The 13,503-nt window shown below is 37.2% G+C and overlaps 1 protein-coding gene across 2 annotated transcripts in view; it reads left to right on the top strand.

The window, feature by feature from the left end:
• The first annotated feature begins 5,843 nt into the window (after nt 1–5,843).
• SCN9A (sodium voltage-gated channel alpha subunit 9) overlaps nt 5,844–13,503 on the top strand; it is a 189,953-nt gene continuing 182,293 nt past the window's right edge. The window contains exon 1 of one of the 2 annotated variants that reach the window (XM_058300702.2): nt 5,844–6,137. The gene's annotated coding sequence lies outside the window, so the exon portion shown is untranslated. The remainder of the gene's footprint in view (nt 6,138–13,503) is intronic. The other variant, XM_071216330.1, reaches the window with a different exon arrangement.

Genomic DNA, 13,503 nt, shown 5'->3' on the forward strand with positions numbered 1-13,503 from the left:
CCAATTCTTCCCCATGACAACGCCCAACAACATGTCGCACAACCAACGCTTCAAAAATTGAGTGAATTGGGCTCCAAAGTTTTGCCTCATCTTCCATATTCACCTGAACTCTCGACAACTGATTACCACTTCTTCAAGCATCTCGACAGCTTTTTTTGCAGGGAAAACGCTTCCACAACCAGCAGGAGGCAAAAAATGCTTTCCAAGAGTTTGTCAAATCCTGAAGCATGGTATTTTGTGCTACAGGAATAAACAAACTTATTTCTTGTTGGCAAAAAAGGAATTGATTGCAGTGGTTCCTATTCTGATTAATAAAGACGTGTTTGAAGCTAGTTATAGTGATCTAAAATTTGTGGTCGAAAACTGCGATACCTTTTGCACCAACCTAAAATAATTACAATGTTAGGTAGTTGTAGTATATTAAGAATTCTTATCACAGTGAAAAATTATCACAGTTCCCTGTGAATTATTGTAAGAAGATAAATTTTATATAAATATTTCACCATTTTAAATAATATTAATGATATATTTATTTTTACAAGTAAGCAAAAGTTTGTAAATATAGTAGTCAAGATATTAAACTAGGTTCCACTATGAAGTCTAGGATCACAGGGGTCATTAATTTTCTATTTTTCATATACATACATATTTCTTACTCTTCCAAGTGAGCTTTTTTTTATATACAGAATTTTTATTTTAGATATTGTATTTTTCATATTTAGAAATTCCATTTTGGTCTATATTTTATTTTCTATGTGTCTCCTCATCAAATTCAGATTTTTTTCTACCATCTTGAAACAACAGGAACATATTTATCAAACCAATTTTAAGATCCTAATCTGTTGATTCCATCATCTTTGTCATTTTTGGGTCTGTTCCTTTTGGTTGATGTTTCTACTCCTAATAGCAATTTTCCTTCTTCTTTGCATGCCTGGGTATTTTTTTTTTTATCAGATGCCAATCAGTGTGAATTCCATGTTGTTGGGTCCTGATGTTTGTTGTTTTTCTTTAAAAATTGTTGGATTTAATTCTAGCTGGCATTTAAGTAACTTGGAGTTTCCTGGATCCTTTTCAGACTTGCTATTAAGCTTTGGAAAGGTAAGTCCAGAGCAGTTTTAGTCTACAGCTAATTTAGCCCTCTTACTAAGGCAATAATACCCTTCTAAGGCCTCTACCCAATACTTCCTGTATTATGAGAGTGACCGTTCCCATCTTGACTCGGGGAACACAAATTATTCCTAGCCTTGTGTAAACCCCAGGAATCTTTTGGCCTAATGCTTTCCATTAGGTCTTTCCCTGGCCTCAGGAACATTTCTTTTTCATACATTTGCAGAGTAACACTCAGCCAAAAACTTGAGTATACTCTTCTGCAGATTTCTGGTGCACTCTTTCTATGCAGTTCCCCTCTCACTGGCACTCTGTCCCACAAATTCTAGCTGTCTCAGCCTCTCCAAACTCAAGTTTCTATCCTGTCAACTCAGAGAGATTTCTAGGCTTTCCTCAAGTTTCCCACTTCCTGTGCTGCAGTTGGGAAACTACCTACACGTAGTCAGCTGGGACAATCATTAGGCTCACCTTCTTTATTTCTTGTCTCTCAGGATCACTGTCTTGTGACTCATGCTGTCCAATGTCTGAAAACTAGCGTTTCTTATATTTTGTTCCCTTGTCCAGTTTTTAAGATTTCTGCAAGAAAGAGAAGCTGATAACAGCAATTTTGACACAAAAATTGGCCACAGAAAGCTATTGGCAGGAGCATTGTTCTGGTGAGAACAGTGGGTGGTCTGAGATGGTGGGAAGAATTTCCATTAACAATTAACTAATTGATATATTTACTGATCACCTACAACATACAACACAAAACACATTTATGTTTCTTTATATGAATTCACTAGCAAAAAGCCAAGACTATGCCAAATCAGACCAGTGAAGATGCTGATCCTATATATTTAGGATGCTTCTTTTCTTTGGTTATTTCATCATGCATAATTTGTCCATCTTTCTTATCATTCCAACCTTAAGTCTGATCATCTCCATTTTATATTGCACTGTTTTAATTAATTATAGTTATATTTTTAAATCCTTTTTTGAAATCCTAGTTTTGAACCCAACTTTGCAGCTATATACACACAAAAATATGTAGTTTTATCCTTCCATTTTCACAACACCATAATTGTTTGTGGTACATTAGAATATCCCATCAAGCACACAATGGAAGACTAAAAATTTTTTTCTAATCCTATTTTTGTTAGAAAATTTTTAAAGTAGAAAAATCTGATTTAATTAGAGAAAAAGCACAAACTTTGCCTGCACTCTGTTTAATTTTATGATTTTGCATATATATATTTCCTTTAGGAGGTACCAGGGTTTGAACCCCAGGACCTCACATATGGGAAGCAGATGCTCAACCAACCACTGAGTTACACCCACTCCCCCGTCTTAATGTTATTTGTTTACTTATTTCTACTTCTACAGTTTTGAAATTGGAGTGGAAAACAGATAAAATACAAGTGTGAATTTCCATGCTATCATCAAGTGAAATGAACTTCTTTATCTTGCTCTGACTTTTGATGTGTGATCTTAGTTAATTTATACACATAAACATCTCTCTACCTTTTCTATTGAAATTATGGAATATCAATTATGAATTATCTCAGGAACTCATTTTCATGACTGATGACTAGATCAACCAGGGAACCTCTCTGCCTCCTGTAATTCATGCCTAATATTTAACCCTCTTAAAGGCACTATCTACTTATTTCTATATGGGATGATGCCAGCACCTACTGTTTGGTGAACTCTGGGGGATGGTGGTGTTGGTGTAATATTCAATAAGATGTTCAGATTGTATTTTTCTGGATTTAAACAATGACAAAATCCCAGGACTAATGAAAGGGCAATAAAAACACAGAGAACACAGAATAAAGGCAACAGATTACAAAATATTTTGGAGACTAAGAATGGCATACACACACAAAATAGATAAAGGATAAATAATAGATGGAAAGAAGAAAACTGGGAATATAATGAAAGATGTACATCATCCTTTGCAATGTGTTCATAGGCAAATTCCTAGCAGGGATCTTTCCAATAGATTAAACACGTTTTATTTTTAAAGATCCCATAACAAGAATCTAGTTATAATACTGAGAATAGTATAGTATATATATATATTTCTTAGCATCAAGGAGAGAGGGACACAAAACACCAAATCTCTGTCCTCCTACACAGGTGAGGTGTACTTTTTCATCCACTATTAAAAATCATCGTACTTCATCAAACCAATGGGTCACACAGCTCATTATTCTGTCAGTGTCCTAAATGATGTTTTCTGGATAGGGCTATATGGCATTAACTACCAAAGGTGACCCTAACTTGTTATAATAATTCTATAGGTGCCATCATTTAGTAATTCATCTTGATTCTATTTTTGTCTTAATTTTTCATGCTATCTAGAAATAACAAATCTAATAACCTCACTCTATCTTCTATAATATAGTATTTTGATTTGTTCTAGATTTGCTTCTTTAAAGCTTTGAGTATTATGGAATTTATTGATCTAATCTGTGTATACCATACTCATATATTTTTTCATTTTAGAGGCATTGCTCTTTTTCTCTTTAGTTATCTTAAGGTAGAGTCTTAACATTTTAATCTATCCTCTTATGGGAAAAAATTAACAGAGATTTGAAATCCTGTGGGTTCTAATTATTCGAAATGTCATATGGATTATTTCCTGTTATAGAATGGACATGAGATGTCAGAGAGCTATAGGAAAAAGGGCTAGTGGAAATTGTTTTCCTTCTCAGTGACTGTGCATCACAAATTTAATGGCAGTGGAACCTCAGTAAGGTGGCATGAAAAGAAAAGTGGCATTGATTGCATCTAATCAAAAATGTCCTTACTCCTTGTGTTGGTTTGAGACTTTTGTGCACCCTAAAAAGTATTGTTCTTTAATTGGTTTGTTCCTGTAGGTGTGGGTCTTTTGACTGGATTTGATTGAGTTGGGAGACTTTGATCAGATTGCTTCAGTGAGGCATGACCCAGGGTGGGTCTTGGTCCTCTTGCTGGAGTCCTTTATAAACAGAGGACTGAAAGTAGATTCATACAGAGAAAAGCAGCAGAGAGAGAGAATCCCTAAGAGGCTGGAATCAGGGGAGCATGGAGGCACAGAGAGAGACTCCCCTTCCCCCAAAGGCTGAAAAAGGCTAGGCCTGGAGGAGAGAGGGGAAAAGAGCCATGTGCCTCAGCTCACCCACAGGTGAAAGTGAGCCTGGAGGGAAAGGCGGAGACCAGCAGCCATTGTGCCTTGCCATGTGGCAGGAGTCCAGAATCTCTTGAAGATGGTCTCTGGTGAGACAGCATCTATGATAATGCCTTGGTTTGGACATTTATTTTCACAACCTCCAAACTGTAAGCTTTTAATCTATTAAGTTTCCAATATAAAAGCCAACCCATTTCTGGTCATTTGCATTGGCAGTCTGTAGCCAACTAAGACATTCCTGTTACAGATGAGCTGTTCTTATGTTTGCTACTAATCAGGGAAGAGGATGCGGTTTGTCTATGATGTAGTCTTCAGTGGAGAGCCTCAGAAACTGAAAGATTCTTTCCTTCAACAGCACATGTTACATGTCAAGAATGCAAGTTCCAAGCCCCTGGACAAACCTCAGAAGCACAGTAAGTAGCAGGGAAAAGTGGACCCTGGGGCTTAAAATCCTGTGTTTATCATTGAGCACTATTGCCACATAAAACCTTTGTTAAAACCTTTCAGCTATAGTGAGTAACACTATAGCTGAAAACCCCATTATTCAGGTTTATTCTATGAAGTGATCTTCTCTCTTGTAAGACCTGAATCTGGAAATTTACTTTGCCCCACCGCCATCCTCTTGATTTCTCCCTTTGCTGGAAATTCCCTGTTTCTCTTTGGGAAAGATAATTCAGTCCTGTTTTCGTGGTTCTTTCTCCTAGGCTACTGTAGAAAACACACACACACACACACACACACACACACACACACAGCACAAAAGCATTATAGAGATTTACTTGCAGAGTCGCTCCTACCAAACTATGAAACACTGAGCCCGTAGGACCGATGGTGTACCATATGAGCTGGTCCCAGGTCTGGGAAAAACAACTTCTTCCACACGTCTTTCTCCCCATCTATGACAACCTCTTACTCATCATTCCATTTTTTAAAAGAAAATGCCTTTTTTTTTTTTTTTTTTTTTTTTGCGCACCTGGGAGGCTCTACAACTCGATCGAGGATAAAAAAGAAAAGAGACAAATCCGTAGCCTAGAGACAGGTCTTGAGAGCCACCGCCCCAGTCTCCACGGGCCAGGGTAAGTCCCAAGGAAGGACCAATTCCCAGTCTCGAATCCTCGGAGTCCTGCGCTGCCGAGACACAGGCCTAGCAGAGGTTGCCTGGCTCCCTCTCCCCTCCCCTCCCAGCCCCAGTCCTTTACCATCAGTCCCCACCACCGCCCGATTCCTCTTCTACTCTCCACCAAACCTTACTAAGTGGCTTCTCGGAAATGTCAGTAGATTCTGCTGAGCTACAAGAGAGGGAGAGGATGATAGGGACGGGGGTGAGGGAAGGGAAAGGCTCTTCTGACTACACACACGCCCCACCCGAAGGGTGGCGTGTGGGGGAGGTGGTGTGACCCGGGCCTCCGCCTTAAGCAGCGCACTGTGGCGAGGCTGCAGCACCGCCACCGCGCGCCGCTGGGCGGGGTCGCCGCCCTGCGCCTCCTGCAGGAGTGGAGGGAGGAGGGCGCGGGGAGGAGGGCGCGGAGCGAGCCGCGCGGCTGCGGGTGGAGGGGTGGGGCTCGGCTTCCCAGGGTGCGCCCTGGAAGGAGGAGCGCAGTATCCCGGCAGGCCCCTGCCTGTGCTCCAGGTGCGGGTGTCTGGTTTCCAATTCCATCGACCCGGCTGGTTGGGGCTGGGATAAGCCTGGGTGAGTGACTGCGACTGGTAGTGCTGACGGTCGCGGAGCAACAGGAGCCCAAGGAAAGACGGGGAGAAGCAGCAGGGAGAGAGCCGAGGGAAAGAGGACCCGGAGCAAGGAAGGGTTCCTGGGAGCCCGCGACCTCCCCAGGGGCCAGATTCTGCAGGTGGGCTTGATCAGCGGGCAAGCTTGCAAGTAAGTGTCGCGTTCTCCAGCTCATCCGGTGTGGTGGGTAGGCGACAGTGCTCTCCTCAACCGCCACACCCACCTGTGTCCATTTTCCTCTGTTCTGGCCATCTTTCTGTGTTACGCCACCTGGAAAGTAGAGAGGGGCGAAGCCTGGAGGCGGAGGGGAGGAGAAAGGGAGTGGGGGTGGGGCTCGCAGGGGGTGTCCCAGCAATGGGAGGTAGAGAAGCCAGAAAAGCCACTATTTTCAGTTGCAAGGCCAGTTGGTTGCCGGGTTTGTGTGGATTTGCTACCAAAGTCTGAAAAAGTGGAACGTAAAGGCAAGCGACACCTGAAGGTATACTGGCTTTTCTTTCAGTCTGCATTAGCAGAGTTGTCAGATGCATTTCGGTTTCAGGGGCAGGTCATATATTCTTTCCGAGGAAAAAGCATGTGTTATATTTCCCATCAGCAAAGCTGAGCGTGCAGAACCAACTGATACTACCTGTGGGGAGAGCGAAGCGCCGCACCCCTTAACAGCACACAAACAACTGATTTACAAAAGGCTGCTTAGCCCCAATTTCCCAAAGCAGTTAATTTTTTAAACGAATTTTATAGTGAAATGCAAATAATATCCAGAATCATTTTACCTTTTTATCGACTTATGCTAAAACTATTGTTTACTTTTAGGAGAAAACGGGTATTTTCATTATTTGTATTAGAGACAATCAAATCAAAGCGAGATTACCAAACTAAAACCTTTAGTCCCAGCTTTTGTTAGTGATAATAGCAAAAATTTTACTCATTATTTTAGTACTTTTAAAAAAAGTTGCCGCCTTCATAATAATTTATTTCCCATCTGAAGCTAAGAGCACTTTTCATATGATAGAAGCTTAGGGAATTAAAAAAAAACTCACTTCAATAAGATGAAGACCAAATCAACATAATCTTTCAAAAGAAAGATGGATTGTCAGTTGCTGAGTGTGAAGTCAGTGTTCCGAGGTTAGTTCTTTTCAGAAACAGGATTAATGTTCTTTATTTCTGTTCTCTGTGGCAGGAGAAATGTCTCTCTCTCCCTCTCTCTCTTGGTAAAATTTATTTTCATGATTTTTGTTTTAACATCTACATATAATATGCAAACCAAATCCAACAATTAAGCTGTCCATTTTATTGAACTCTTCAAATTCTATTTTCACTATTTAAAAAATTTACACTAGAATTCACTTTCTTAGAAAATACGGTGAGTAGAATTTTTAAAAGCTTTATTATTTGAAAGCTAGACTCATCTGATCCCTATGTATGGAATCATCATAGTTAAAATAACCTATTTACAACAAAATGCTAGGCAAAATATGACACCAGGTGTGCCCTCTATTTAAGCAATTGATAATAGCTTTGCTTAAGATAAATTCTTTTATTATGCACGTGTTTAAAAATACTTGTCTTTTGGTTCCCTTTTAGAAGTAATCATTTAGATCACTTAGGTCATTTAGATGATCTAGAAAATTAGAAATGGTCATTTAGATCATTTAAAAGTGCAATCATTGGGCACAGTGACCTGTTTTTCCAGAGCCTGTGTATACGATATGTCATGATTCCTATGGTGCAGAGACAGACTCCTGGGGTACCTGCTTCTACATAAAAGAGATGAGTCAGGTCTGGCTCTTTGCCAAAAGCATCCTAATGCCTGCCTCCTCTCCTCTCCTAGGACCAGAAGGTACCATGGGAGCCCTCTGTGGTACTCCTATTTTTTTTTTTTTTTTGCTACCTGTTGAAGAAGTGAGTTTTGTCAGCACAGAAAAAGTAAAAATTCAGAGCTGGATTCAGCAAGGCTCTATTCACCTTATTCTGTATGACCAATCTAATTTCTCTGAGGCAAGGAAAATACAGAACCTTGCATTTTGTATGAATTATAAAAAGAATATTTATCTAATTCCTATTATGTATGTGGAAGGTTGAAGATCTACATATTATTTTTCTAAGCCAAGAGCATGACCATGTATAAGAGCTTAAAATTATTGAATGTGAATGGATCATTGTAAATATCATGATATCTTATGATAGTGATAACTTACAATATTCCCTAAAATCCTGTCTCAGATCCTTTTCCCCAGTCTGCATAATCTGAGAAAATGGCTCGACCATTCACCAAATGTTCAAATCACCTTTGATTGCTCTCACCTTGACTCCATTTCATCTCCATGCAGACCATACTGAGCTCTGTAAATCTTATCTCCCAAACATATCTCTGTTCAGTCCTACTTCTCAGATGTACCCCTTCCATTCTTTTTTCTGTATCTTGCCACCAATTTAATTCAGGCCATCATCACAATTTACCTGGAATCCTGTTACAGCTTCCACATTGGTCTCTCCACCTTCAAACTCCCCTGTAATTCACTCTTCATATAAAGCAATACTATCAGCCTCCTTAAAAACTTTCATTTGCTCAGGATTGAACAGAGAAAATAATAACCACAGAATACAGAAACCATTGTCTCAGTTTTCCTGATCTGCTATGACAAATACCACACAATGGTTTTGCTTAAACAATGGAAATGTATTGGCTAATGGTTTCAAAGGCCAGAAATCCAAATCAAGGCATTGGCTAGAAGGCTTGCTTCCTCCCGGGACCAGTAGCTTCTAGCCAGTTGACAATCCTTGGGGTTCTTGTCTTGCCACCGAACATGGTGATGCCCCCTCCTTTTAATTCTGGTTTTCTGCTGACTTCCAGTTTCCTCCAACTCCCAGCTTTCTTGACTCTATCTGGATTTCTTTTGCTTATAAAGGATTCCAGGAACCCAGGTGGGCCACACCTTTACTAAAATCTCATCTTCAGTAGACCTTACTTACAATGGTTTCACATAGGAGTGTGGCTCAAGACCATCAACATGTCTAAATTGGAGAACGTAACTCAATCCACCACACTGATTAATAACAACAGACTCCTACCTATAACATACAGGTCTTGCTCTGTACCAGGCCAGCTGTTCAAACTCATCTGGACCCATCTTCTTTTTTATTTATGTTCCTGCTACTCTGGTCTTTCAGTACCTGGAGTACAAAGATCAATTCCCTCCTTGAGGTCTTTTCATATGCTCTTCCCAGGGTTTAGACTTTCCTTCCCATTCTTTGAATGGCTAGGTCCATATCAAACTTTCAATCTCAAAGTCTCTTCCTCAGAGAGATGGTTCTTGATCACCTTGTCAAAGTAAAACCTTCATGATCCAGTTTGGTGTATAATCCAGGCCCAAGGAGCAAATTATTTTACAAATCCAAAAGGTTCACCATGCAAGGGGGACTAATCTGTAAAGACCCAGCACTGTAATTTGGTGGTGGTGGTGACTTCAGAATTCATGCTGATTAATGCTGGCATCATATTTATACTGAAATCTATATGCATATGTACATGTATATACATATATGTATATATACACACACACACATATATATTCTTTGTATGGTAACATGTTCCCCTGTTATTTCTTGCAACTGTATTTAAAAGATACTGAACAAATAAATGTTTATGCTACTAACATTTATTTAGGAATGTAGCTTTCAGTTACCAGTTTGATTAATGGTGTTTATTTTTATCTAGCAAGTGGCCAGCCACAGTGATTTTTGGCAAAAATTTTTGAGAATCCTGTTTAGTCTTGAAGGACTAAATTGTTTCATGTATTGCCACCAGAGATTTTTGTTAAAAGTGCTATTAAGATGATGCATTGTGGTTGTTGTAATGTGTTGGAGTACATCTGTATGCTGACTGAGGATGGCCTCCTCTATTTTACTCATCACAAATTAGCTAATTTATTCTGACACAGACACACTGTGTCTTCTTCCTTCAGATCTCATGGTGTTAAATTACTACTTAAGACGGCAAGGTTATAATGAAATGATTATTAAATGACTGCATAAAAATAATTTTCAAATGATGATTTCTGGAAGATTAGTCAGAGAATATGGGTAGAATACATCTGTGGGCTAGAAGAGAACAGATTTGGTGTCTTGCCATCCTGCAAAAGAAAATTTCTTCATTGAAGGTTTTACTTACTCTCTGTATAGCTGGAAGGAAGTGGCTTTAGGCAACAGGGAAAGCCATCAGTTTTTGGCAGCTAAAGTAGAATGAAGTTTGAAGGAATGAAGCCTTTCTGGGTAGTCAGGAAAAATGCCAGATTATGACAGCGGAAGGAGGAGGGAATACCTTGAAGCATGCCAGGAAACTCAATCAATCTGCTAAGAAATATTCAAGTTGGCATTACATATAGAACTAAATTATTCTCTTTTTACCCCCTGTAAAGAAAATAGTTCTTTCCTCTACTCTTTTTTTTAAAAAAAAAGCAAAATTGAATTTTAAGTCAAAAACATGCTGTTTTTGTTTCTTTAATACAGGAAGTGTAATTAAAAAGATGTAACAGGGAGCTAACGATGCCATATATCATTGTTAAAGCTTACCATTACTAGAAGTGTAATTTCATTGCTATTCATTTTATGATTTACTTTTATTGCATGAAATATTGCATGAAATATGAAATTATTATTGATAAAAAAAATTTCTTTAAAATGTCTCCTTGGATGTTTTACCAAGCTTTTTGAATCCTTTATCAAAATACAACAAAACTCTAATTGCACCTATGATTGTTCACTTGGAAATTTAGTGGAAGTGAGTATGTTTACAATGTTATTAATTTAGCACCTCGGACTTGCAATGAATGCCATTTTCCTTTTTCTTCTCTCGTACATCTTGTCTTCTAAATGTGATATATATACACCAGTAATGCAAATTTCACTCCACCATTAGGTCAAACTATTAGAAACTAGAAAATTGGGTTCTGACCCTTTAAAGAAGGATTGGTAAGATGAAGCAGATACATTCAAATATTAACATAGGGACATTTTTATTGAGATTTATTATGCATTTTTCTTTGGGTTATATACCAGACTTGACCGACTATGTCATACGTTGTTTTTGGTTTTTTTAAATAGAGGTGATTTCACTGGATATATTTTCTGTGATTTTTTTAGTAGTTCCTCATAAACTGTATTTTAGAATCTAAGTATTTAAATATGTCATCTTCTTGAGGGTCAATAATTAGAAATTGATAAAAAAAAGAAATAAGGTGTTCAAATCCATACAGAACAATAAAACAGGGAAAAATATAGAAATGTTATAAGATAATGAAAAATCCTTTGTATATTGCTTTCAGCTCCTCTAAATGATTATTCTTTCAAATCTAAAGGACATTACTTCCTTTAGGGCTTGAGGTAAGAATAAATGTATTAACCATAAATAGATTTTGAATAAGAGAAATCAAATATTTTATTGGTAAATTATGCTTTCACTTTCTCTGGCTGATGATATATAGCTAACATTCCTTCTAGGTAAGTATTATGGGACTAATCTTTGTGAATGATCCCTACAAGGATCAAAACATTACAAAGTTGAATGATGAAATTTTTCCTTCTTAACACATTATGTATAATATAGTCTATATTGCATATTATATATTACACATATTATATCATATATTTTTTTCTTGTTTTACTATCCATACTTGGCTCAACTTAATTTAAGTAGGGAGAAGGGAAGTAGCATCCTCTGGGGTCAGTGGGAAACAAGGATTTTACAATCCCATGATATCATCCGTCAGATTCTTCAAGAATGTATGCTTGTAGAATGGCTATGCAGAGAAGCACCTTTGAAAGTTCGTATTTTATACTATATTTTGGAATATATTTAAAATATTTTTAGAAAGTATTAAAAACACAAGCAATCTGTGTTCAAATTAGTGAAAAAAATCTTTTATGCTAGATACTTCTCTTACTCAACATGTGGTCTTAAATACTTTAGCTTCTCAAAAGTAGTTTCACTGTAAAATTGCTAGTTTCTACTTCTAAGGATTGCTGTAAAAAATAGTTTAAAAAGTACATATTCAAAACAGCCACTTTATTGTCTCATACATGGTAAGTAGGTGTTGAATAATGGTAGCTGGACATTTGATAACTTAGTGCACTTTTATCAAAATGTACTTTAATTTTATTTTCAATATAAACAATACTGCATCTGAAGTTCAACTTTGTTCCTTTAACTTTTTAATCCTATTCCAATGAATACTCATGGTGCAGCTTCCCATAACTATTTTTAAAGATGCATATATAATTTAGGCCCATTCTGTTTGGAATTCTTTATATCTTAATGTATGTAAAGTTTTCTGTTATAGGCTATGTAAAAATAGTTTATATAAAGTATCTAAAAATTCAACAATAGGAAAACATGGGAAGAATATTCAAAAGTGAAGAAATTTTAAAATATCCAAGTTATATTTTCTTTGTATTTTTTAATTAGATAGATCAGAATTCCACATTAATGGAGAGCAGTTTAGTGGAAAAGTGACCTGTAAGATGTCCTAGTAGAGCATTTTACAAAATCTAGTATCTATTTTTATAGGGAACAATTAAAAATAATATATACTGAAATTCCTCACTTATGTATGAAAATCAAACTTACTCCAATAATTAAATATTCAGAAATACACTCTGAATTTGGAAATAGGCAAATGAGATATCTGAACATGGAGGGAAATATTTGCCAAAATATGCATTCACTTACTTTATTTCACTCCTGACACATTAACTTGCATAAAAATCAGAATCTTAAATCAAATAATCAAATTAGGGATACTAATTTAATAGTTTTATGTATTGTTTTCTTTAGCAATCCATAAGTCTTTCTCAATTAAAAAGACAATGTGTTGCCAGAAAGGGGCCTGGTTAAGATAGAAAATGAATATAACAGGTTTCCTACCACAAGGGAAAATTCATGACAACAAAATTTGTATTTTGTTAATATTACTGATATTACCATTAATTTAATAGCCTCATATATAGAGGTCTCATTTATGCTGAGCTGTATATTAAGTGATTTGCAAATGCTCATTTCCAATCCCCCCAGCTCTTCCAGGTGAGGACACTGAGACTCAGGAGTTACCTAACTTTTCGAAGACTCACAGTGATTACTAAAATTGAGTAGCACACATATTCCCTTTAAAGGAGAGAAAATCTTATATATCCCAAGAATATGCTTGCACATATCCCACGGAGATAAATCTGTGGTTATGTTAGCAAGTATCCCCACCCCGCCAAAAAAAAAGCCTTTAAACCCATAATGAATCTGAAATATCTACATTTACAATTAAACATAGGAAACCATGTAATTACAATACTAGAGAACCAGAAAAGAAAGATTGCATATTGTTTAAATATTCACCTTGAATACTGAATATTGGGGAGAGCATCATATTAAACAAAATGGAGATTTAGGTAGACATTTAAGGACATTATGAAATGAATCTCTACATACTTTAAGTGTTTTACAGCTTGAGCGACTTTCCCTTCCTGGTCT

The sequence above is a fragment of the Dasypus novemcinctus genome, chromosome 7, assembly GCF_030445035.2.
Source record: "Dasypus novemcinctus isolate mDasNov1 chromosome 7, mDasNov1.1.hap2, whole genome shotgun sequence".
In the NCBI taxonomy this organism is placed as follows: domain Eukaryota; kingdom Metazoa; phylum Chordata; class Mammalia; order Cingulata; family Dasypodidae; genus Dasypus; species Dasypus novemcinctus.